The sequence below is a fragment of the Amblyomma mixtum genome, chromosome 3 (assembly GCF_055824585.1).
Source record: "Amblyomma mixtum isolate Tamu chromosome 3, ASM5582458v1, whole genome shotgun sequence".
In the NCBI taxonomy this organism is placed as follows: Eukaryota; Metazoa; Arthropoda; class Arachnida; order Ixodida; family Ixodidae; genus Amblyomma; species Amblyomma mixtum.
The window spans coordinates 278440381-278466700 of record NC_143014.1 but is presented as its reverse complement, the minus strand read 5'-3'; the positions used below and the strand labels follow the sequence as shown (position 1 = coordinate 278466700).

General features: G+C 48.2%; 1 pseudogene; it reads left to right on the top strand.

Moving 5' to 3' along the window:
- Positions 1-673: 673 nt before the first annotated feature.
- The window catches only part of LOC149354989 (endothelin-converting enzyme 1-like), a 37057-nt pseudogene continuing 11410 nt past the window's right edge, over positions 674-26320 (top strand).

Here is a 26320-nt window from a genome sequence, read left to right as displayed (position 1 = left end):
TAGTGTTGACAGAATGAATGGATGAATTAATAAAAAACTTTATTGTTACCAGGGTTCTCTCAGCGTAGGGGGTGTCCTCAGTCCAGGGCCCCAGCGGCCTTTGCAGTCTTGCGAGCCCTGTCAATCAGCTTGAGCTGCTCTTCAGCTGCAATCAGCTGGACAGCGCAGCCTCCCACTGCTCCGGTGTTGGTGTGTTGTTTATCGACGCTGCCTGCATTTTCTGACAGGCCCATGTAATGGGGTAAAGAGTTGGGTGTTCACCGAATGGCGGGCATTTGTTGTCATATGTGGAAGGATAGATTTAGCTGAGTAAACTCAGATTGGGGTATGTATTAGTCTGCAGTTGTCTCCAGGCAACCGACTGCTGTCTACTAAGGTCTTTGTGGGGAGGGAGGTAGGTCCTCCTGAGGGCTCGTTGGTGTTCTAAGATGGCTCCATACCGTCTAGTGACTGTTTCCAGTTCCCCTTCGGTGCGCGCCTCCCGATTGGCGTATGCTCGGGCGTTGGCGTCCGCGCGTTGGTTCCCTTTGACAGCCTCATGGCGTGGTGTCCACGTGATGAAGCATCTCGTAAAGGTGATTGTCCTCGCCTTGAGTATGTGAATGGCTGCAGTGGATATGCGTCCACTGCTGTACCTTCTGCACGCCGCTTGCGAGTCTGTAATGATGTGTGCATGGGGCTCGTCATCCTGCTGGGTGATGGCGTGTGCAACTGCTGCTTCCTCAGCCTCGATCGAGGATGTTGGTTTTTATCGAAGTGCAGTTGATCTCCCCGAGCTGGTGATCCACCACGGTGGCTACCGAGCCGTATCGGTAGCGACATGCAGAGAGAGGAAAGGAATGTAATTGTCACCATATTCAAGGCTTGAAACTAGCATACGAACGATTTTCAATCAAATACGGCCACATTTTCTCCTCACTACTTCTCCACTATCACCGTGTCCACTATGCAGTTGGTGTCTCGGCGCTCCAGCGATGCACAGATTAACTTACAGTGGTAACTTACAGCGGAACTTACAGGGGAAGAATGGAGGGCTTCTGGACGTTGTTGGAGAAACCAAAACCCACGTCCTTGAGGAAGATAACCAGGGCATCGGCTCGGTGCTTCCTTGAAGCCGCGAGGCAACCGCTCTACAACGCGGCCACCTTCGCCGAGCAGGGCGTAGCCTGGTGGTCGCCGATGACCAGCTGGTCTTGCCGCTGTAACGCCATGGTCCTGCACCACAGAACAGCCTTGCACAGGTACACGTGTTTTTTGCAGCAGAAGCAAGCATCGATCTCTCAGGTGCCCGGACCCGTCGTCGACCTTAGCCCAAATTTGTCGCCCGCCTAACGGGAAAGCCTTGTCGACCTGATAGGTCAGTTTCCGGACTGTTTCTCTTCAACATCTCGGGTCAGTCAAATGCCTTTGACCAAACGTCGCATTAACGGAAGAAGCTGTTCGCCTGATCGGTCAGAACCGTTACCGTTTGACTCCAGAAGAACGTGAAGCGATCCAACGACAAGTCGCACACATTCTCAGAAGTCGAAAGTGCACTATAGAAGTCGACGAGAGGTGTCGGCACAAAACGGCATTTTTTACGCTGGATTAGCTTTTCAAATTTGAAGGAACCCAGAAATGATTTAGAGGGGCACATTCTAGTGGAACAGATCTGTAGAGGTGGTCTTTGTGGGTATTCGAGACAAATTTGAAAGCTCTGCGTAGACCCTACAATTTAGTTTTTAAAAATCGCTGCTCTTACTTGTTTGCAACCGATTAGGGCGACACACCTCAACGCGCGTCTCCTTCTCCGATGACGTCAGTGGGCAGATATGGTGAGCGTTGTGGCCGGCCCTTCTGCCCACTGACGTGATCGGGTTAGGGGAGATGCAATGAGGTGTGTCGCCCTAATCGGTTGCGAGCTAATGCGAGCAGCGATATTTTAAAAAAAATATTTATAAATTATAGGGCCCACGCAGAGTTTTCACATTTGACTCCAATACTCATAAAGAACATCTCTATAGATCTGTTGCACTAGAATATGCCCATCAAGATAATTTCAGGGTTCCTTTAAAGTTTTGCCGTTTAGTTTGTGCTTAGCGTCAGCAACTTTTCAAAGATTAATGGACACTGTGCTGTCGGCACTCAAGTGGCAAAAGTGTCTGGTGTACCTTGATGATATTGTTACGCCACGTAGTGGCTCACAACAGTTTGTGTTCTCAACCACTTTCGAGGAGCACCTGAGACGTTTGGTTTCTGTGTTTCAGGTCATAAAACACTGAAATCTGATAAGTGCCATATTGGTTACCAGCAGCTTCAACTCTATATAATAATGACGTTAGTCAACACTGTGTTCAATCCGATCCCGAGAAGTTCGCAGCAATCGCCAAGTTCCCTACGCCTACGGACAAGAAGACGTTATACGGTGCTTCCCGCGACTTTGCACCTATTGTCACCGATTTATTGTTGGCTTCTCCCGCAGTACCTAGCCCTTAACATCACTGACATGCGACAACGCTGAATGCGATGAAGAGCAAGAAAGAGCATTCAAAGACCTGCAGTCACGCCTCCAGAGCGGCCGCCTGTCCTGGAGCACTTTGATGAAGACATCCCTACGCTGCTACGCACGGATGCAAGCTTTGTGAGTTTAGGCGCTGTGCTTGTGCAACTTAAGGACGGTGCGGAAAAAGTAATCGTATAAACCAGCAAATCTCTGTCGTCCAAGGTAGTCGACTACTTAGCCACAGAGAAAGAATGCCTTGCAGTGGTATGGGTGGTTATGAAGTTGCGCCCCTACTTGTACCGCCACCCCTTTCCCGTTATTAGCGGCCATCACTCCCTCTGCTGGCTTACGAACTTGAAAGACCTACTTGGCAGACTCGCGCGTTGGGGGCTTCGGCTCCAACAGGTTGGCGTGACGGTAGTTTACTAATCTGGGAAGAAGCATACGGACGCCGACTGCCTTTCACGAGCGGCAGTCGAACCTGCCACCATGGCAAATGAAGACACGACATTTTAGGACTTCTAGATGCAACAACTACTTCGCATCAGCAACGAGAGGACCATTAGTTGCTCCCTCTTAAAGGTGCACTGAAGAGGAATCTGAACTTGTCTTTTTGCCGCGGGAACTCGATCTACACGTTCCCAGCATTCTTAGAAACTGCGACTTATTGCCCTGTATGGCCGATTTCCCAAATTAAATCGAATTAACGGCCGGCTCCCGCCCTTTTTTTTTTGAATTCTGCCTCGTACGGTGGGCGGAGTCGACCAACGCGTGGAGTGCCTTTCACCCAGTCCCGTGGCGGCTTGCCGCTCTGCCATCGGCGGAGTAATACGTAGTAGTCCGTAGTAGCAAATAGTCCGCGCGTATTTTTATTTCTTCGGGCTTATTTTGCGGCTATATTATCTGCGAATGAAACTATTTATTCATGGAAACCTAAAAAAACAAAATAAAGCGAAAGCAAAGCCTCCACGGAGCTGGCTGAAAGGAACTTCACGCGTTGGTCGACTCCGCCCATCGTACGAGGCAGAATTCAAAAAAAGGGCGGGAGCCGGACGTTAATTCAATTTAATTAGGGAAATCGGCCATAGAGGGCAATAAGTTGCAGTTTCTAAGAATGCTAGGAACGTGTAGATCGAGTTCCCGCGGCAAAAAGACAAGTTCAGAATCCTCTTCAGTGCACCTTTAATGGCTTCTTAGAAAATCCAACACCGTTTGTGCCTAAGACCTTTGCACGAGGACTGTCATCATCTTCGCGGTGACGTTCTTTACAGGAAAGAACAAAAAGTTGACAGGCGATTACTATAGACAGTAATGCGAAATTTGAACGCAGTTCTTCACACGCCACCTGCCACATCTGGAAGGTGGCGCGTTACGCTGCTAGCCACCCTCCGGGATCTTCCCGTGGCGGCCACCTTCCTGATGTCCGTTCCTCCGCTCACGCCGTGGCAGGTGGCGTTTCGCTCTGCTACTGCCCGCCAACGCGCCACCTGTAGCATATCACCTGTCAGCCTGTCAGGTGGTGTGTTACGCCGACGACAACTACGACGCGGAACGCAGGAACGGGCGCCTAAGAACGGCGCTCTAAAACTTCATTTCCGAAGGAAGCAACCACACACTTGTAGTCCCAAAGACCCTGCGAAAATAAATCTTTCAAAAATGCTACGACGAGGCAACCGCCGGCCACCAAGGCTACACCCGCACATTGGCACCTTTGCTAAGATCAAGCATGGGTAGTATTGGCCGAAACTGGCGGCGGCGATTCAGCAGTATGTTTGCTCCTCTACAGACTCTCAGCGCATTCAGTCGCCATCCGTAAAACCAGCCGGGCTACTCCATCCCCTCCAAGTCCCAGGAACACCATTTCAGCAAATCGTAATGGACCTTATGGCGTCTTTTAAGGCGAAAGCCTTTAATAGCTCAGGCTATCGTCCGTCCGTTAACAAAGCGTGTCCCATGCGTTTAACTCGGGAACTAAAAAAGATAGAAGAAAATCAATGGTTGCTTCAGATATAGGAGAAAAAATAAACCTATAGGTCAAATTTGATGACTGTAGAGTGATTAGGTAATTAATTATAGAAAAAAAAAACGGACCAAAAGTGGCCGTGGTTGGGGCGGAAGTGGCGCGAAATCTGAATCACCGGAAGTGCAGTACCGTGTGAGCGGAAGTGTAGGCGCAGTCGACGTGTGGAGCGAAATTTGAATGTTTAGAAGAGAGTGTAGATGGAGCGAGGTGGTTCGAGTGGAGTAATTGTGAATTAAGTGTAATTAATCGCAAGCATTCGCAAAAGCAGCGTGCCAAAAAAAGCTTTAGCCTCTCAACACTTTAGTTGCCAAAGTGTCCTCAAAAGTTTTTCCATATCTATTGTTGAAAACAAATGGATAGTTGTCGCACTCGGTTACCACATCGTGTACGTGGAGACAAAAGCTCTACCCAGGGACACCGCAGCTGAAGCAGCCCAGTTCTTCGTTGAAAACATTGTCCTCAGGCACGGAGCTCCTGCACTCATCATAGCTGACAAAGGGACCGCGTACATGGTCGAACTTTTGTTGTTAGTTCTGAGATTCAGCTGCATCAGTCACCGTAAAAGGACTGACTATAATCTTCAAACAAATGATTCGACCGTACGCCCGAATAATGCTTAGCATGTGCATCGACATAGGGCAATATCTGACGGTACGTGCACGTGCACCGCGGCAAGACCCCGGTCACTGACGTTTCTTGGAGGCTGCCGACCACGCCATCCTTGAATCGTGACCCAGCGGAATGACTCCCATATTAAGGCGAAAGCCTTTCTTGGCTCGTGAGTGGCGTGGAGGAAAGTTGTCCGCAAAAGTGCCCGCAGGAAATGGCAATCATAAGTTGTATGTTAATTAACATAAAATGTGAAAGTTGATTAAGCAACAGTTGATGGCAGTGATGGAAGTGATAATTATGGCTGCCGATAGTGATAGTGATTTTGTTTATTGGGGTTTAACGTCCCAAAGCGACTCAAGCTATGAGGGACGCCGTAGTGAAGGGCTCCGGAAATTGGGGCTCTTCAACGTGCACTGACATCGCACAGTACACGGACCTCTAGACTATCGCCTCCATCGAAATTCGACCGCCGCGGCCGGGATCGAACCCGCGTCTTTCGGGTCAGCAGCCGAGCGCCATAACCACTGAGCCACCGCTGCGGTTCTGTGTGTACCAATGTCTAACGCATTGTTTGAGAGAAGAAAACACGCAAGCAAAGAACTTTGTATCTATATATATTCCTTTAAGAGATAGGAAGAGGGCAGAGTGCGGGGGGCAGGGTCGGCGAACAAACGCGGGTTAATGACATCCTGCTAAACCTACACTACAAAGCCTTAATATGAATGCACGCGGAAAAAAAATGCCGCGACTGCCTGGAAGGCGTTGAAGTAACGAGCGTTAGCTGTTCGGTAGCGCCACCTATCGTCCATGTGATGTATCGCCTCGTGATTAGGCTACTTTTCCATACCTTACGGCGAGCGGGCGCCTACCTCCTTGAGGTAGAATATTTTTGGCCAATTTGGGCCGAAAAAGTTTTTTGATTCTTTGGAGGGCTATTTTTCCTTACCTCAAGGCGGTAGGTGCCGGTCACTATGAGGCATGAAATTGTGAGCTGCCGAGTGCTGACGACATGGCCACCATGTTAAGTCATGTTAATTAGGTTAACTAAATATTAACCTAATTAGAGAATAGTGATGTCTAACCTGTTCTACTCATATAGAGAATTCCAAATATCTAATTATGTTAATGATGCCTCATTAATTACTGAGTTAAAAGCGATTAAACATAGTCATGTGACTAGTTAATTATGACGTCACAAAATCAGTGACGTCACCAATCACCTATTCGATATAGTAATGACGCCACCAATCAATCACCAGTTGGGTTTCTATATCGATTTACTGTGGGGGCTGCCATCTTGAATTCCTAGGACTTGGAAAATTTCATGCCGAAGGGAGGTGGTAGCAGACCCCAAGAAATCGAGAAACGTGGTGAATAAGAGCTGACACTTTTAAAATGCTTACTAATGAAAAAATATATATAGAATTGTGGAGGAAGTTTCGAGATTAAAAAGTTTTTATCGATCACATGTGATATTCACGCTGTTGTAGGAAGTAAAGAAAAGGCAAAAAATTGTGGCGTGTCTCATGCCCTAAACCGGCAATACGCAGGAGGACATCATCATCATCATCATCATCATCACCAACACGCAGGCTGGTTCTTACCAAGAGCGTGTGGTCGATGAGAAGAAGAGGGTGCGGCCACGAAAACTGCCTTCTTGCTCGACACCGAAGAAAACACGATTGCGTCCATAAACGTTAATGTCCAACGAACACTATAACGGGGACTACAACACTGACGATCACAACAAGGTGAGGCCCCAGAACTTGCATGTGATTTACGCTTTTCTGTTCAGCCGCCGCGGTGGCTCAGTGGTTACGGTGCTTGGCTGCTGACCCGAAAGACGTGGGTTCGATCCCGGCCGCGGCAGTCGAATTTCGATGGAGGCGAAATTCTAGAGGCCCGTGTACTGTGCGATGTCAGTGCACGTTAAAGAACCCCAGGTGGTCGAAATTTCAGGAGCCCTTCACAACGGCGTCCCTCATAGTCTGAGTCGCTTTGGGACGTTAAACCCCATGAACCAAACCAAACCGATCTCCGTTCATCCTCGGCTTCCAATACGCCTTACGTGCGAGAGCTCCAGACAGACTTATTGTCCTTCGCTGGGGTGATGAAAAGACAGGGGCTGCTCAGCTGCATCCTCTGCTAGGAACGAAACGCACCTTGGCCGACACCCATTGCAAGACCAATTTCACTTAAACCAACACCACATGCAAGGCCAAATACACTTAGTTGATGTTGGCCAGGGTCACGTGAAAGACAAAGTACGCTTAAAAGCGCTCCTCTTGTTAGTATACGTCTTCTACTACAGCGCCTGTTTCCTTTTTTCATCCCAAATGAATAATTGCTTTTCAGGAAATAAAAGGCGTGGAAACTGTCTCACTTCTCTGTGGACACTTCAACCGTACCGTGAGGGGAGGAAGGAAGGTGAAATGGAAAGAAGAAAGAGAGAAAGAGCAGCCATCTCAACGGCTTCGGAATAATGCGGACCACCTGGGGATCTTTAACGCGTACTGACATCGCCCAGCACACGGGCGCCTTTTGCGTTTTGCCTCCGTCGAAACGCGGCCGCCGTGGTCAAGTTCGACCCCGAGTACTCCGGCTACAGTACCCGACCGCGGCGGCCGCGTTTCGATGGAGGCGGAACTCAAAAGGTGCCTATGCTCCTTCTCTCACGACGCGGTTGAGGCTTCTATCAGAGTGAGACAGTCACTGAGACTTTTCTTTCCTCAAAACTAATTATATTTTTCTCCATTATCACTCAATCCAGGAATGGGCAATTGACTTCGGCGCTGTAAAGCAATTCTTCGCAGTCGGTGCCTGTGCAGAACTCCCCTTAAACTCAAGAGTGGAAACACACTGAATTTGCATTATTCGCATGTCTGCGAACCACAGTGTCCCGCCTTGTCATTCCGCCGCTCTGATGATTCATCACTTTAGCAGTCCTAACTGTTTTACTCCCCACTGTATGAGACTAACTGCCTACCCCCCCCCCCAAAAAAAAAAAAAAAAAAAACAAAGTAAGAAAGTGTCTTTCGTTGGGTGTCTCCCACTAAGAACACTGGTTCCTCCCCCGGTTCTTTTTATCGCAGCCATGGACTTCAGCTTGACGGAGCGCCGCCTCAGCCCCTACCAACAAAAGCTGCTGGTCCGCACTGGGCTGGTGCTACTCGCCCTGGTGGTGGTGATGACCACGGTGCTCCTGGTGCTCACGCGCAGCCACCGGCCGATGGCGCTGGGTAACGTGGCCTCCAAAGGCACGTCGCGGCGCCCGGCGCAGCTCTGCAACGCCACCTCGTGCCGTCTGGCCGGAGCACTGCTCAAGGCGAGATCTTTACTTCCTCTTGACCGGGGACAAAACCACGCTAAAGAAGTGCGTCACGCTCTCGCGCTTTCTCACGTCTCCGAGAACGCATCCCGCGGCGGGAGGAATAAGTAGCCTCTGACGTCATTATCAGCGAAGCCGGAAGTCAGCGCACCGCCGTCTTAATGAGGCAGGTTTTCGCACTTTAGAGCATCACCTGTCATGTTTTCCAACGTCTTCGACTGCGTGTCAAACTATTAACCCATTAGATGAGTTCGCTGGGCGACAAACAAAAAAAATTGGAAGGGAGGCTTAAGCTCCGCCTTAAAGGTATGACACGATAGCGATAATGGGTTAATGCCCATATATGCAGAATTGGCCATTCTCTGCTCCACAATCATAGATCCCTGGGAGCCCTCGTATGGCTTCTGGCGCAGTGGTAGGGCGATCAAGAGATGCACCACTGCCCTGCGATGGCAGGTGCTGCCACCGTTGAGCCTTGTGCAACTCAGACGCAAGAAAGAAAGACAAACACGGGCGCTTGTCCGTTTTGAGTCTTTCTTTCTTTCTTTCTTTCTTTCTTTCTTTCTTTCTTTCTTTCTTTCTTTCTTTCTTTCTTTCTTTCTTTCTTTCTTTCTTTCTTTCTTTCTTTCTTTCTTTCTTTCTTTCTTTCTTTCTTTCTTTCTTTCTTTCTTTCTTTCTTTCTTTCTTTCTTTATTCCTTTCTTCCTTTCTTCCTTTCTTTCTTTATTTCTTTCTTTCTTTATTTCTTTCTTTCTTTCTTTCTTTCTTTCTTTCTTTCTTCCTTTCTTTCTTTCTTTCCTTCTTTCTTTCTTTCTCTCTCTTTCTTCCTTCCTTTCTTTCTTTCTTTCTCTCTTTCTTTCCTTCCTTCTTTCTCTCTTTCTTTCTTCCTTTCTTTCTTTCTTTCTTTCTTTCTTTCTTTGTTTCTGTGTCGTATTTGGGCTAAAAAAATACTTTGCCAGCAAACCAACTTGCCCGACATCTGACACTTTGATTGTGCAACCCAGGTTAACGACTATTAATGGCCACCTGCCACGGTAGTAGTAGTAGTGGTGGCTATTTATTGTTACATTAACCCACTACTACTACTACTACCACCGTGGCAGGTGGCCGTTAACCTGGGTTGCACAATCAAAGTGTCAGATGTCGCGCTAACACTTTGATTGTGCAACCCAGGTTAACGGCCATTAACGGCCACCTGCGGGCAGGTTATGATGACGGCGCATGGTCGCTTGACCTAGGTGGCACTCCTGCCTCCTAAGTTGCTTCTCTGGAGATTTTTCGCGCCTTTTTCGCGGATTTTTCACTCACGGTCAATGACGCCGACGCCGGATTTTTTGCGACGAGCTCCTTAACGCTGTGGCGTTATAATCTACCTCTCCTGCGCACCTCTCCAGCGACGTCCACCGTTTGCTTCCTAACTTGCTCGGTTCAAGCATCTCGGTCGATGAGTCAGTGGCCCCTGCCTTGTCACGCTTGCATTTAATGCAATTCGTGCATTTTGTCGCCCGCATCCTCACTTTCCCGTGTCCGACCGCAATTGTTCGTCCCTCCATTCAAGCAGGTTCCTGGTTAAGATTCGAGGTCCACGCTCACTTGGATTAAATAAGGTCCAGTGATGTCGTCATGAGTGGTAACAATATAATTATGTACGTGACAGTGTACAGCCTACACTGCGTACTTTTCGCCGCAGGTATACGCCCTCAATGCACTCAGTGTCCTGAGGGAATTTAGTGGTAGTCTAGAAAGCATAGAAAGTGGTAGTCTAAGCTTAGCGTAGACAGACTGCACATCGGTGACGCCACCTTCGTATTTGATGCTGCGTCTGGGAGCGTCATTCGATCTACAAGATAGCTCACACGGGAAAAGATAGCTGGTACAATCGATCATTCAAATTCTACTTCTCGTAATCACACGCCATCACGTTTACACTTATCATGCACTAATATGCGTAGTTTGCTACCCAAACGTGTTGAACTATGTTCTTACCTGGAGAACAGTGAGTGTGACATTTTAGCATTAACTGAAACGTGGCTTAATCTTGATATTTCTGACACTGAGGTACTGCCCGATACCAACGAGTACATAATCTTCCGAAAAGATAGAGAAAACAAAAGAGGAGGAGGTGTCCTAATAGCCGTCAGGAAGCGTATAGCATCTCATCTTGTTAATTTACCCAGTCCCCTTGAGATTATATGGATCTGCATTACGTCATCATTCGTTAATTCAATAATAGGTGCATGTTACAGACCACCAGATAGCTCCGCAGCTTTCATATCTCACTTGCGCGATAACCTCAGTGCCATAAGGACCAAGTTTCCTAAAGCAAATATTTTTCTGACGGGGGACTTCAATTTCCCGGACATTGACTGGTCTAACCTCACCTCTGACTCTCGCTGTTCTAAAGACTTCATCGACTTAACTTTAGATTTTTCTTTAACTCAGTTAGTAAACCAACCCACACGCGGAACGAATATTCTTGACCTTGTTTTGACTTCATGCCCCGACAATTCAAGCACCGTCTCTACTAGTGAGGGATTCAGTGACCATCTGATTCTTAATTTTGCAGTTAGCATCCCATCACATACGCGGCATCTCACGTCTAAGCTCATCTTCAACTATAAAAAAGCTGATTGCAATGCTCTTAACGTTGGTCTGCAAGAATTTTGCTCCTCGTACCTTTCCACTTTCTCTTCCCGTACCGTCAATGAAAACTGGACCTTATTTAAAGAAAAGTTGCTGTCATTAATGGTTGCTCACGTACCACAAATTTCATTTCGGGTCAACATTTCTAAGCCATGGTATCATAGGTCACTTCGCACAATTAAGAATAAAAAGAAGCGCTTATTTAAAGCAATGAAAAAATCTGGATCTCCCTCTCTGAAACTGCAACAGAAAGACTGTGAAAAACAATACTGCCGTGCCGTTCGTAAAGCGAGACATCAATTTTATTCTCATGATCTTCAATCCCTTATGCGCAACAACCCTAAAAAATTCTGGCGTACAATATCCCCAGCTAACACTCATGCCCAAATCGCTCTACAGGACAATACCGGAAATTTCATTACTGACGAAGAAAGTGCGACTATCTTTAACAATTATTTTACTTCAGTGTTCACCCACGAAGATCTTTCTAACATTCCTGCCACCGCCGAAGTCGACTACAGATATATGACCCCTATTGAATTAACTGTTGAAGGCATCGCGTCACTAATCAAAAACCTTAAAATGTCCACTAGCTCTGGTGCTGACGGAATCAACGCCAAAATTCTTAAACTCACTATAAACTCGAGCAGCTTAATCTTGTATCACATTTTTCAGCAGTCTTTATCTACAGGTGAACTTCCGTTTGATTGGAAAATAGGCAAAGTCATCCCCGTGTTCAAATCCGGAGACAGAAGTAACATCAGTAACTACCGACCTATATCTTTAACCAGTATTGCATGTAAGCTTCTAGAACATATCATTGCTTCAAATGTTGCGCAGCACCTTGAACAAAACCGCTTTTTTTACCCTCATCAGCACGGTTTTAGAAAAGGACTGTCGTGCGATACACAACTCATGGAATTTACGCACGAAATTCTGACTAACATGAATGATAACCAACAGACTGATTGCATTTTCATCGACTTTTCTAAGGCATTTGATCGGGTAGCACATTGTCGTTTAATTGCCAAATTCTCTGCTTTAAATATCGACTCATTAACGCTATCATGGATTAGAAATTTCCTCTCATTTCGCAAACAATTTACCAGTATAAATAATTGTTCATCCTCTCTCTCTGAAGTATCGTCCGGTGTTCCCCAGGGCAGTGTCCTGGGCCCGTTACTATTTTTAATATATATTAACGATCTGCCAACCGACATTACCTCTAACATCCGTTTGTTTGCTGACGACTGCATTATTTACCGCAGAATTTCTAATCCATCCGATCATATCGCTTTACAGAAAGATCTAGACCATATAACAAACTGGTGTTCCATGTGGCTAATGCCGGTCAACACTGATAAGTGTAAATCAATGACTTTCAGCCGTAAACTTTCAAACTCTTCTTTCACCTACTCGCTCAGCAGTAATCATGTGACAACAGCGTCCTCATATAAATATCTCGGCATTCACCTAAATCAAAACCTTTCCTGGTCGACACACATTAATAAAATTACAGCTAAGGCTTCACGAACCCTTGGATACTTAAAGCGTAATCTTCATGGTGCACCATCTGACACTCGAAAACTAGCCTACCAGACGTTTGTCCGCCCACAACTAGAATTTGCATCACCCATCTGGTCACCTCACCAAGCGTATCTAACACGTAATCTCGAATCTATACAGAACCGTGCTGCACGCTTCATCGCTCGCGATTATAACCGCCATTCCAGCGTCACTAACATCAAGTTATCGCTATCACTTGAGTCTTTAGAATCACGTCGTACCGTAGCTCTTCTTTGTTTATTTCATAAAATGATTTTCAGTCTTCACAGTCACACATTACCTTTGTCACGGCCATGTCGCACATCTCATCGCCTCCATAATCATAGCAGCTTTACGCGTATTTTTGGTCATACAAAAGCATTCAACATGTCAGCTCTCCCACGTGCCATAAACTATTGGAACAGCCTTCCTGACGATGCTACTAATACCAGAAATCCTGCTACATTTCGTGATAAAATAACCGCAATCCTCGCCTAGTGTCTCAGTTCTCTGTATTCTTGCGAAAAATGTTTTATTGCTGCTTAGTGTGAACTAACTTGTGCACTTTTTAGCCTCACTGTCAAATCGTGTTCCATTTCCATGTTGCCACATTTTGAAACTTGTAATTATTGTGTGTTGTATTACTTTATTTGTATTCTACTGAGTGCCTCCTGCTAACTATTGTATAACGTTTTTCTTCTGTCGGTTTTTTTTTGTTCTTTTGTGTTTTTTTTGCGCTGTTCTCTAACTTCAATGTACTGCCCCACTCACACAATGCTCCAATGTAAAGGAGCCTGTGAGTAACTTGAATAAATAAATAAATGTGTGTGAGGTGAGTTGCATTTCAGTGCCTACAGCACACCCGAGAGAAAGAGAACAGCAACAAAGCGGAAGTCTGCGCATGGCAAGCGGTGTCCGCAGGGAGTCACTGCTAATGATGTGTTGCGCAAGCGCTCTCTGTTCTTGGAACCTTGCCGACTCTTCCTGTGCGGAAGCCGCCGCGGTGGCTCAGTGGTTACGGCGTATCGGCTGCTGACCCGAAAGACGCAGGTTTAATCCCGGCCGTGGCGGTCGCATTCAGTGGAGGCGAAATGCTAGAGGCCCGTGTACTGTGCGATGCCAGTGCACGTTAAAGAAGCCCAGGTGGTCGAAATTCCCGGAGCGCTCCAGTGCGGCGTCCCTCATAGCCCGAGTCGCTTGGGGACGTTAAACCCCATAAAATGCAAAATGTGCGCGTATGTCACTGATTCGTGCTTCCCTCTGTGGTTGATTACAGGAGACGCTGAGCAGCAGCGTCAGCCCGTGCGACGACTTCTACGCATTCGTGTGTTCCGGCTGGCTGCAGCAGCCCTCCTTCGTCAGCACCTGCGACACGCAGGCCGCGCTGCTCGCCTGGCAGGCGCGCTTCAGGCTCAGGAGCATGGCACGGCGTGCGTCGACGACAACGGTGCCCCGCCCGGCCAACAGCACGAGGTGAGAAGGGTGGGCATCACTCACTCACTCACTTTCACTCACTCACTCTCACTCACTCAATCTCACTCACTCTCACTCACTCACTCTCACTCACTCACTCATTCTCACTCACTCACTCTCACTCACTCACTCTGACTCACTCACTCACTCTGACTCACTCACTCTGACTCACTCACTCTCACTCACTCACTCTGACTCACTCACCCACTCACTCTCACTCACTCTCACTCACTCAATCTCACTCACTCTCACTCACTCACTCACTCTCACTCACTCACCCACTCACTCACTCTCACTCACTCACTCTCACTAACTCACTCTCACTCACTCACTCACCCACTCACTCACCCACTCACTCACTCTCACTAACTCACTCACTCCCTCACTCACTCACTCTCACTAACTCACTCTCACTAACTCACTCCATGGATCAAACAATCCATCATTTCTTAAAGGTCCCAGAAAGGGGTGTCTGAGGTTGGCAAAAAAAAATACCTGCATTACGCAGAGCATAGGCCACTGAACGTTCATGCCGCGTACAATACATCAAAAGCGAGTAGATAATTTATAATACATTTTGAAAAACTGCTGCTCCCGAGCCTCGCGGCGACCAGCGGCGGTGAACTTCCGTCCGAATCTGTACTCATTACGTCACTTTAGTACTCTTTACGTCACCAGCGCAGGGCTATCATTGGTTCGCGGTGCCAACGTGAAATCGCACATTTAAGAAACTAAAAGCTCTAGATACTTCACATTCTTACTCTTTGCGGAACCATTTCGCATTTCAGCAAGGAGAGTTGTCGTTTATATGCATGTTTAAGCGGTTATTGCGTGTTGGGTGTCAGAAATTAGTACTGCACTTCCGGTTTGCAATGTTTTCGTCTGCTCGTACCGCTTGTGTCACTCCGCCGGCGCCGCCGTCGAACCGAATCGAGAATCGAGGTGCGATTTGGAGTCACCGCACTACTGATTTCTGTCGCGACCTCCGTCGCATGCGCAATCAAAATGGACCGGCCGTGCTGTGTCGTTGGTTGCAAAGCCAAGATGTTGCCCTTTGGCTCTGTCTGCCGAAAGATGGAAGTGAGCGAGCTGTCGTCGTCGTCAGGATTCAGCGCCGGATTTCTGAACGGCGTGTCCTTAAAAACCTGGCCGACGCGCCGCACCGATCGTCGCTTGTGAACTGCCGCCCCACTACAAGCAGGGACACACGGAGCGGTGAGCATCTCTGCGCCGCTCTACCCAAGCTCCGCTCACAACCGGTGTCGCACTTCGCCGCCGTGCAGCAATGCCTGAGCGCTGCTTGGGATGGTGTACAAATATCACAAGGCAAGATCGCCTTGTTATCAGAAATACTGCTCGAGCAGCGACAAAGCATGCCTGCTTATGTTGCGAGCTTTCGGCAACGGCACCGCTAGCGGGCGCTCCAGGCGACGAGCTCTGCTGCTGCCTGGCTGCCGTGGTCGTCGCTAGGCCTATTGCCTCTTTGGCATCGAAGCCGCAGCGGCCGGCGCTTCGGAAGTCGCATGAGCTATAATAAAAGGCTTACTGTACGCATCGCTTTGCAGTCAAAAGCATCATCTCACAATAAAATAATAGTATGGTCACTTTCCGCGACTCCTTCAGCAGCGCAGCGAGCGGGCGCCAGGCGAGCCGGACCCCACGTCGGGCCAGCGGCAGCTGCGAGACGGTTGTGGCAAGAAATTTGCTCGTATCACAGTCGTTACCTTTACCAGCAGCTCAGTATTGGTCAGCGATCCTCAAAAATGACACATTTTTCACATTTCTTATCCAAGGGTTTATTATTTACGTCAAGAACACACTTTAGCTCGTTTTTATGGCGCCGGCAGACGGGATCCAAGCTGGCCGGCCGGCCGGCATGCTCGGCGTACCTCACGTTCGCACAAGAAAATACAAAACAGCCATGATACCAGACAGGATGCTTCCTAGATTCGAGCAATGACAATATGCCTATGCAAAAGTGGAACTTTCGGCAACAACACCGCCTGCGGCAACGCCGCGCGACGAACTGCGCGCTGGTCCCAGGCTGCCCTAGTCGTCACTAGGCCTAGCTGGTTTCGGATCGAAGCCACAGCTGACGGCGCTTGGGAAGTCGCCTACGCTATAATAAAAGGCCTACTCTTCACATCGCTTTACTGCGAACTCGTCCCATTATAAAAAGATATGTTCGATTTCCACGACGGCTTCAGCAACGGAACTAGAAGACGGCAGGCGAACCGCACCTAGTAGCAGCAGCACCACAGCGGCTGTGGGATGAAATTTGCTTGTATCGCAGTCATCACTTTTACCAGCAACTCGATATTGGCCAACGATAGTCAGAAATTATGCATTTTTGACATGCATCTATTCAAGGGCTTGCTATGGACGAGAACAAACAATACTAGCGAGTTTTTCAGTCGCCGGCGGCCGGCATCAAGGCTGGCAGGCCGGCCTGGCGTGGCTCGGCCCCGAGCGCCATGAGGAGCGTGCTGTACTGCATCACGACGCTGCCGCTCTCCGCGCTCGTATTGGCTCCCGCTTCCCGTCGTTGCGTTTTCCACGCGCGGCTCGTCGTTGACATCCAGCAGGTTGGACGCAGGCGACGAGCTGCGATCGGTCGTTACGACGTCGTTCACAACGGCGCGCCGCAACGAATCGCCCACACTTTTCGCACATGTGTCCCCGCCTTAAGGGTGAAATCCCATTTCGGCACTCATCCGCAAAAGTCGTTCCTTCAGCTCGGGGTCCACAGTACGACAGAAGCCGCAGCGACGGTTGCGAGACACAGGTGAGCAGACAACGGGAAAGCGAGCGAGCGCGTCAACTGGAAGTAAACAAACCCATCTCGTCGATGACGTATTTGTGGGCGGAGCATGGTCCCAGTCTCTAATCTTTATTTTCCGGTGTACGAGTTGAGAGGGAAAAGGCTGGTGGTCATTTTTAATAGCCATTATCTCTGGTTCCACACAAGGTAGATAAAACATTTTTGCGGTAGGATGATGGATCGTTCAGTGTCTATCAATACTTCGACTTCTCTTTGCCTACATGGACACCGTTTCAGGGACCCTTTAAGCGCGCTAGCACTGCATGCTTCGCCAGCGAAATAGGGGTTTAACGTGGTTAATCCAGGCAGACGTGCGAACGAAAGAGTGTTCATTCTTCAATTGGAGGGGACACTTAAGCTCCGCCATAAGGGTAAGAAGTGATATCCTTACTCGGTAGATGCTCATACGAGGGGGTACCCAAAAGAAACCGGACTAAATTTTTTGCTCGGCAAAGCTTCTTTGGTACCGCGTTTTGCCACTAGGAGCGCATAGAACGAACATTCCAGAGTCAGTAAGCCGAGTGCCATCGTTGAAGGAGGTCAGACTAGTTTAGACAGAGTTTTAGAGTGACGACTGTTTTGTGTGAACGTCGTTTTTGCAATGGCTGATTTTCGTGAACAGCGTGCGCCGGTGAAATTACGATTTTTGCTAGGAAAAAGTTGAATGGAAACTCTTGAAATATTAAGAAAGACGTACAAGGACGATGCTATGGGGACAACTCAAGTGTTCCTGAATTGAATCCTGAATCAAAGCAACAATCATGCCAATGGAAAACTTCAAATTCACCTCGCCTCAAGAAAGCTCGTAAGGTGAAACCAAACCTCAAAACAATGCTGATTTGTTTTTTCGACGTGAGAGGAGTCGTCAATTGAGAATTTGTTCCGCAGAGTCAGACAGTTAGCCAGGCTTTCTATTTGGATGTTTTGACAAGATTGTGCAACAGTGTGCGGTGGAAGCGGCCAGATTTGTGGCGGTCGGGTGACTGGTTTTTCCATCATTGCAATGCCCCTGCTCACACCGCCCTGTCTCTACGACAATTTTGGACCAAAAATGGCATGACCCCTATTCCTCAACCCTCATACTTTCCCGACCTTGCCCCGTGCTACTTTGTTTCCTAGAATGAAAAAATAGGTGAATGGAAAGCGTTTCGCTGATGTTGCTGAGGTGAAGAAAAAAACGACGGAGGCACTGTGAAGCATTACAAAAGATGAATTTAAACAATGTTTTGAAAAATGGAATGAAAGATTCGACAAGCGTATCATTGTAAGTGGAGAGTGCTTTGAAGGATATTGAAGGTCTGTGCTTAAAATGTGAAGAAATAAGTTCAAACAAAAATAAGTCCGGTTTCTTTTGGGTACCCCCTCGTATATGCAGATTTGGCCATTCTGTAATTAACATTCTCAGATGGCGGCGACTGCTCATACCACTACTAGAGCAGTTATGCAGCGGGTAAGCGGTGCGTCGCTGCAGTACAAGGTTTCTGTTTCTATCACAGCCACCGGTAGGAATTGTGCGACCAATGCTGCTCTTCTCGAGCAACCTCTGGCGCAGCTGGTGCGACGCTCCTCCGAACTTTCCCGAGCTGACCCGAGTAACTCGATTAAGCTCATGTAGTAACTCGGTTGCTCGGCAGCGGCACAAAACGTACGTAAGTACATATGGCCAGTAGTGAACGTACGTACGTATGGTGACAAGATTCTTGGTCGGTGTTGGTGAGCGTATGAGTGCTTTTGCAATAAAAACCATCGTGTCTCTATATGAAGCCAGAGCAAGCAGATGGTTCACCTGCGGCCTAGGTCACGTGACGCTGTGGCGTCATTACAACCTGCCCACCGAGTAGCTAGTAAACTGACCACCATGACTGGTGGCAGTTAAATTAAATGGTCGCGAGAAGTTGCTCGCGGAGACCAACCTGAGACGTACAAGCCTTACCGATGGCTGTGCTTGAAACATCCACCGACTGGGCCAGTGGTGTATCGATTAACCGATCCAGAAATAGTAAAAGGACGTCTTCGATATTTCAATGTACAACAGAGAAAGACCAATCCCGCATATATCGGCATGTAGGCACAACGAAGGCGAAGCGATACGCGAAATGAAATAAACAAAGCAAAACAAGGGCGAACATGTTGGTGCTTAGTCGCAGTTAGCTTAACCAGGTAAATCGGAAGCCAATTTCCTTTCCTATCCACCATTTTATCAAGCAGTCCACGGGTAATTGAGCAACTTACCAATAATATTAAATAATTTTGAGCACAAGAAAATTGGTATTACCTGCATGTCCGAGAAAGTCCCTCGAAATATTGTTTCAACGCGATGTTGTTTTAGTGCTTTTATTTTGACATTGTTATTGCCACTACCGACTTTTCTCTTGTTCCAAATTGATGATCGTGGATAGGCGGGGGACTGGAAGGCTTCGTAGCACTGTTTAAGGCAGTGTTCTATGTCTGCATATGTGTGTGTGGACAGTTTGGGCACTGAGGTGTGGAAGTGTGCCGGTACAGATAAAATTTGGCTGGTGTACGTAAGAGATTAAACTGTATTGGGCGAAGAATGCGAGCTTCACGGATCGATAAGGATGGTTGTGGCGGTGATAAAATCAGCTAAGTCCAATTTTTGCTGCTTGTATTGTGTATTCGTCGACAGTACGTTTGTAAGCCCTGAGCGCCTGCTCCGTCGGTCCGTGGGCTCGTCCATGGGATCCCCGGCGCCCGGTGTATAGTTTCGCAGGCAAGCTGGTGAGCCAGCTCATTGCCGGGAATGCCCATGTGACCAGGGATCCACCGAAGGGTCACCGGTCGTGGGCTTAATGCTATGAGGGCGGCATCTAAGGCCGATCGGGTAGGGAAGGGGAGGGCTCTTTCGTGGAAGGCAATAATAGCTGCCTGCGAGTCTTCATAGACAACGTATGCGGGGGCGAGGGTTAGGGTGACAAAGTGTGTGATGGCATCGGCAATCCCGTGTATTTCTAGGGCGAGAGTGGAGGGTGGGGAGGTGTATGGACCGGTTGTGTGAGTGCTGACATTGGACATCTTGATAAGCTTTAAACTCACTTGCACGTCACCTTCATGCATTCTTCATGCAGTGAACTTCGTCAGCCCATTTGACGGACTATTCACTCCATCACTCCATAGGTTACATCAATTCTCGCCATTGCATCCTTAGTACACATTTCATGGCCGCATTTTATCTTCGTTTTTTTTTACCTCTTCCACTCTGCTCTCCTTCTGTCTTTATCTCCCAAATTCCCCTCCCTACGCAGAGTAGCATGCCAGCCGCCGCGGTGGCTCAGCGGTTATGGTGCTCGGCTGCTGACCCAAAATACGCGGGTTCGATCTCGGCCGCGGTGGCTAGAATTTCTTTGGAAGAGAAATTCTAGAGGCCCGTGTACTGTGCGATGTCAGTGCACGTTAAAGGACCCCAGGTGGTCGAAATTTCCGGAGCCCTCCACTACGGCGTCTCTCATAGCCTTAGTCGCTTTGGGACGTTAAACCCCATAAACAAAACCAAACCAGAGTAGCATGCCAGCGATTTTTAAACGCCGGCTAAATTCTCTGCTCTTCATTAAAGAGTCTCTCTCTCTCTCTGCTGGTTGTAGAGAGGCAAGGGTGGAGGAAGATGGAGAGGCAGAAAGTTCAAGTAATATCGGCACGGATTAATAAATTAATCATGAAAGCGACTTTTGAAGTTTTCTTCCAGGGTATCTTCAAGCTGTAGCCAAAAAATGACGAGCGTGGCAAGGGCGCTGTACTGTGCATAGCATCTACGGAAAGTGTAAGGCGTTACTGCTTCGCTAGGTTTCAAAAAATAAAACTTTAAACCCGCTTCCGCGGTGAATTTATTTTCCCTGCTCGGCGTTCGCCAAGTTACAAGTTCAACCACAGCCCGGGTAAACAGAGGCTCAGAATACATATATAGCTCTCACGGGGCGACATGTTCGCATCCTCTGCACACTGAAGCACCATGTTCGCGCTTAAGGGCGACCATGGACTCTGAACCAGGCATGCCAGGACACCCACGTCGCCCTCAGAAAGAGGTCCTACATCTTTGGCATGGTGACCACGTCGTCACATTGTCTCGTCTATGGTCCAGGACTACGGCGTCACAGAGGTAAGAACTCGTGGTCACCGGCGAACACCGGACCGTGCCCAGCTCGGCGAAGGCGGCCGCTTTGTACAGCGATTGCCTCGCGGCCTCCATGGAACACCGCGCCGATGCCCTGGCCGTCTTCCTCAGGGACGTGGGCCTGGGTTTCTCCAACCACGTCAAGAGGCCCGTCGAGCTGCAGCCATCAAGATCGACCTCTACTACAACCTCAAGGCAGGCCGTCGCGCTTTGCTGTCTCAACTGATCTTTCTTTGGCTTACCGTTTCGTGCGATAAGTCATCGATCGCTGCTGTTCCCCTATTCCAGAAATTCTGTCGACAGGACGCTTGCATGAGCACGAAATTATTTAGGGAAAAAAAAATTCTCTTTCCGCGGTCTGTCAGAGATTCTGAGTGGCGATGTCAAAACAAAAGCCTATATGATTCTCGTACCTGACACACTGGACAGCTGAGCCAGCAGCAGTGATGGCCAACTCGGGGAATTTTCCCTTTTCAGGAAATTTTAAGGGTAAAATATGGGGAAAGCGAATCTTCACGGGTCTTCAGGAAGTTTTAAGAATCGAAATTTTCTAGCTTCTTGTAAACTGCTGCAGCGAAGAAAAAAGCCAGAAATATGGTGTTTTAATTCTAATTAAGGTGAAGTTTAGCTTACGGCATGGAAAATATCTCTGGCCGCAGGTGTGTGCTCAGGACGTGTGTCGCACAACAGGAGTATGCCAATGGTGTCAAACACGACGTAGCTAAGTTGCCTCCTGTACTTTCAATTAGCGTTTGGACACCTATACTGCGAAGTTTCTTTGTGCACCATACGACGTTGAGCCATCAACCGCATAGAAGGCAGGAAGCTGAGAATCTTGACGACACAAAACAAACTGAACAAGGGGTGGGACGGGAGCCTTATTCTGCTAGCCAATGTTTCGTCAAGATGGCTTGACTTTTTCCATGTCGAACAGTTTCAGACAAATATTTTGAAAATTGAAAAATCGCAAGGCACTTTTACGGGAATATTGAAGGTAACGGCCCATTCTTCTGGTATGTAGTAAAATCATTATTTTGAAGTGGTTCCATCGATCGCATCGAACATTTAAGGCTACCATAGAAAACCAATGGGTAACGCTTTTGATGATAGGAAAAACGTTAATAGAATAAAAAAATTCAAGACTTCCGTCGGACAAGCAAGGCGGGTGTTCTATACCTTCGATTTCGCAAATGAGGACGAAAAGAAAGACCTCGCTAAGCTGATTGAAAAATATGAGGCCCACTACAAACCAGCGAAGAATTTAACATTCAACGAGTTTCGCTTCGGCTCCCGATATCAACGTGAGGGCTTATCTTTTAACGAATGGCTAATCGATATCCGAAGTCTTGCTCGCTTGTGCGAATTCGGAGAGCTAGAGGACAGACTACTGCGCAGTCAAATAATTCTAGGAGTTAAAGACAAGGATCTGCAGCAGAAACTTCTGTCTGAAAATCCGTCGTATGCCAAAACAGTGGAAATATGCCGAGCAAGAGAACAAGCGAAGGATCATTTTAACGAGATCAGGGAGGCAGAAGTGAGCGGAGCAGATGAGGCCGCCATACATGCGGTGAAATCGAAAGCTAGCCTCGGAATTTGCCCGAACTGCTGTTTCACGGAGCACGGAAAAGCAAAGTGCCCTGCGCAAGGCAAGCGCTGCAACAAGTGTGGCGGCCGAAACCACTTCGCGCGTGGATGTCGTCAACAAGGAAGACCGAGGGGCCAGGGATGCAAGATAAAGCAGGTCGAAATGGCAGAGGACGAGGGTTATTTCCTTTAAACCCTGAGAGTCAATGCAATTTATGACCAAGACCGCTGGTCAGCGACTGTCGACATCGCAGGTTCCGCCATACGCTGCGAAATTGATACTGGAGCCAACTGTTGCGTCATGCCCGAAGCGACGCTCAGTAACATAACTACGAAGCCAGCACAAGACTCCTGCTCTACGCTACGGTCGTTTTTCGGGCACATAGAAAAGGCCACGAAGAAGATTGAGCTTCCGGTCGCCAGTACAGCGCAGACTACCACTGCGCTATTCTTTATCGTGAAACAAGCAGTTCCTGTTACATTGAGCGGCAAGGTGGCTGAACGCTTAGGGCTGATTGGCCGCTTAAACACCGTGCACGCCTCGGAAAGTAAGGAAATAGTAGAAAGATTATATCTTCGGGCAGTCAGAGGTTACCGTCGAGTCTGATCACAGGCCTCTGGAATCTATATTCAAAAAGCCACTTTGTGAATGCCCTCTACGATTGCAACGCATGAGGTTTGTTTTGCAAAGATTCCCAATCAAGGTGACGTTCAAACCAGGAAAGGAGTTATTTCGATCCGATGCGCTTTCTCGCTTCCCGAGTACTACGGAACTAACTGACGAGACAGAACAATTTCAAGTCAGCGTTGTTTCTTCGCTTCCGGTGTCCGACCAGCAGCTCGAAAATATTCGGCATGAAACTAACAAAGATGCTAGTATGGCTGAACTGCGCCGTTACTCGAGCACAGAATGGCCGGAAACGAAGGACCATGTGCCGCATGCCCTCCGTCCATACTGGTGCTACCGCAACGAGCTGCACGTTGAGGAAGGCCTGCTACTCAGAAACAACAAAATAGTAATTCCTCCTGCCAAGCGACCGGAAATTCTGCGCTTGCTGCACACCGCACATGGAGGCGAAGAAAAAATGAAGATGAGAGCTAGAGAAGTAATGTTCTGGCCCGGCATGAACGCAGACATCTCATCTCTAGCTAAGTCATGTGCAGGGTGCGAAAAGTACAAGCGCAGGAACACTAGACTGCCTATGCTGAGCCACGAGATACCAGGCCTGCCATGACAAGTAGTAGGGCTTGATATTTTCCACCACGATGACCAGTCCTACCTAATCCTCGTGGATTTCTACTCGTTCTTTTTCGAGGTTCAAAAGCTACGTCAGACAGCAGCGACAGCGGTAAACAATGCGTGCATGCTCGTCTTCGCGACTCATGGAATCCCGGCAAAGCTGTGCAGTGATAACGGCCCACCTTTCAACAGCGCCTGTTTCCGCTCTTTTGCTGCGCAGCTAGGAATTGCCGACGTAACGTCAAGCCCGTACTATCCTCGTGATAACGGCATGGCGGAGCGTGTTGTGTAGGAGGCGAAAAAACTGTTCACGAAGTCTCCTTTCGCAACCCTGGAATTTTACAGCGCCCTGCTGGAGTGGCGAAACATGCCAAGGGACGAGCAACTGAAGTCGCGCGTTCAAAGGTTTAATGGGCCGCCAAACAAGGACCCAGTTGTCGGTTCTTCCCCAGCACCTCGAACCGCAAACTGTGCCATCGCAATCCGTTCGCAATCGCCTCCAGGAAATAAGAGAAAAGCAGCGCGTCTTCTACAACCGAACGGCTAAGCGTTTACCACATCTTCGCAGCGGGTCTCAAGTATCGGTGTACGACACCATACGCAGAACATGGTCGCCAGCTGTGGTTGTAGGCCCTGCAGGAACACCTAGGTCATACACCCTACTTACAGACAACGGACAAGAGCTGCGGCGCACCAGGGAGCATCTCAGTTCCAAAGAAATTCAACCAACGTCGGACCCTGAAACGACCATTTCTGCGGAGTCGGTATCCCAGCCTGACCAGACGGTGGAGCTACAACCTGAGGGCATCCTTCGTAGAAGTGACCGTCAGCGTAGACCGCCACAACGTTACCCCCTGCCAGAGAGACCGCAGCATTAGGTCCCTGACATGTGAATTTGGAAACTTTTTTTCCTTTTTTTTCGTTCTTTTTCTTTCTTTCTCTTCGAAAAGAAGGAAGATGTAAGTATGCGCACTGTGATGTTAACACGTGCCCTTACGGTACCAAGTGCGCATGCTCATGCTTGTACCTGTTCTTATATAAGCAGCCCCGTGTCTGATAATAAACACAATTTGTTCCCTGCCTCCCGGCCGTTCACACATACCACTTCGCAGACACGGACACTTATCGTTATTTTATTTTGCTTCATCGTGTTTTATTATTATATTTGCCAAAATACATACACGGCCTTCCTTTGACGAAGTCGTACGAACGTTCCTCATTCGTCGAGGGGCAGCGATTGAATCCAAGCCCGACCATTTTTCTCTACAACGCAACTGCTTTTCTTCCTTAGAGGCAGTGGCGGTCCCAGAGGAGGGGCAGACGTACTTACGGATACCCAAAAAGAAAAAAAAAACATAGCACCACGATTTCTTTTTACAATTTTAGTTCTATAGCAATTTTCGTGTGCTTTGTTGTTGAAAAATAAATGGCGAACGATACAGATGTTATACCATAACTCATGCTTTGAATGTTAGCGGTTACGTGAGCAATATTCATTTCCATACTAGGGGAAAACAGGTTAAAACGGATGCTTGGGCGAGTTGCTATGACATTTTCCTGAAGAACAGCGCGAACTTGGACGAGAACTGAAGGAAGACACATAGACGGGCGTTGACTTGCAACTGAAGTTTTTATCGCTTAGACCGTGGAAATAAATAGGTGGCCCCCAAACAACAAAAGGAACAACATACACATTCAATCAAGATACACAAGGAGCCAATCGCTCTGTCACTTCCATGTGGTTAAAAAGTGCAATTCTTTTGATCAAATTTCCAAAGAGGGGCTGATGAAAAGAGTTTCTGCTGACCGAGCGAGTTGTTCGGCTTCGGTGGTTCCACGCGTTATCTGATATTTGTGCTTTCCTATCACCATGGTTATGTTGAAGTGCGGCTGGCAGTTTTAGCTCTCAAAATCTCTGCAATGTATGCCTAGATGCCCTTTCACGATGTTATGCACGTTGTTGTTGAGTTCTTAGAGGCGTTCATTTAGGTGTCTGCCCGTATGGCCCACATAATGCTTGCCGGAGGATAATGGGATGACATGGGCAATTTTTTCTTGGCAAGCCACGAAACTGTTCTCGTGATTAGTATCATGGTCCTTGAGTATGTGTCTTCCTTCAGCTGTCGTCCAAGTTTGTGCTGTTGTTCCGGAAAATAGGTCGTCTGCTGAGGTATCCCGCCACGGTGCGTCCAGGAAGGTCAAAGCGCCTGTCCGGGCATTCCGCGAGCGATTTAGCGGCTTTCATTACTCAGTTCGGGAAAGGGGCTTTGTTCCGCCCCCGGTCTGCTCCGACATAGCGGTTGGTCGGAGCTCCTTGTGAAGCCAGCAGAAGGGATGACATTATAAGAACGGTAAAAAAAACTGCGCAAAAAGGACGGGACGAGAGAGAAGAAGCACATAGGACAAGCGCAGAGTGCTTCTTCTCTCTTGTCCCGTCCTTTTTT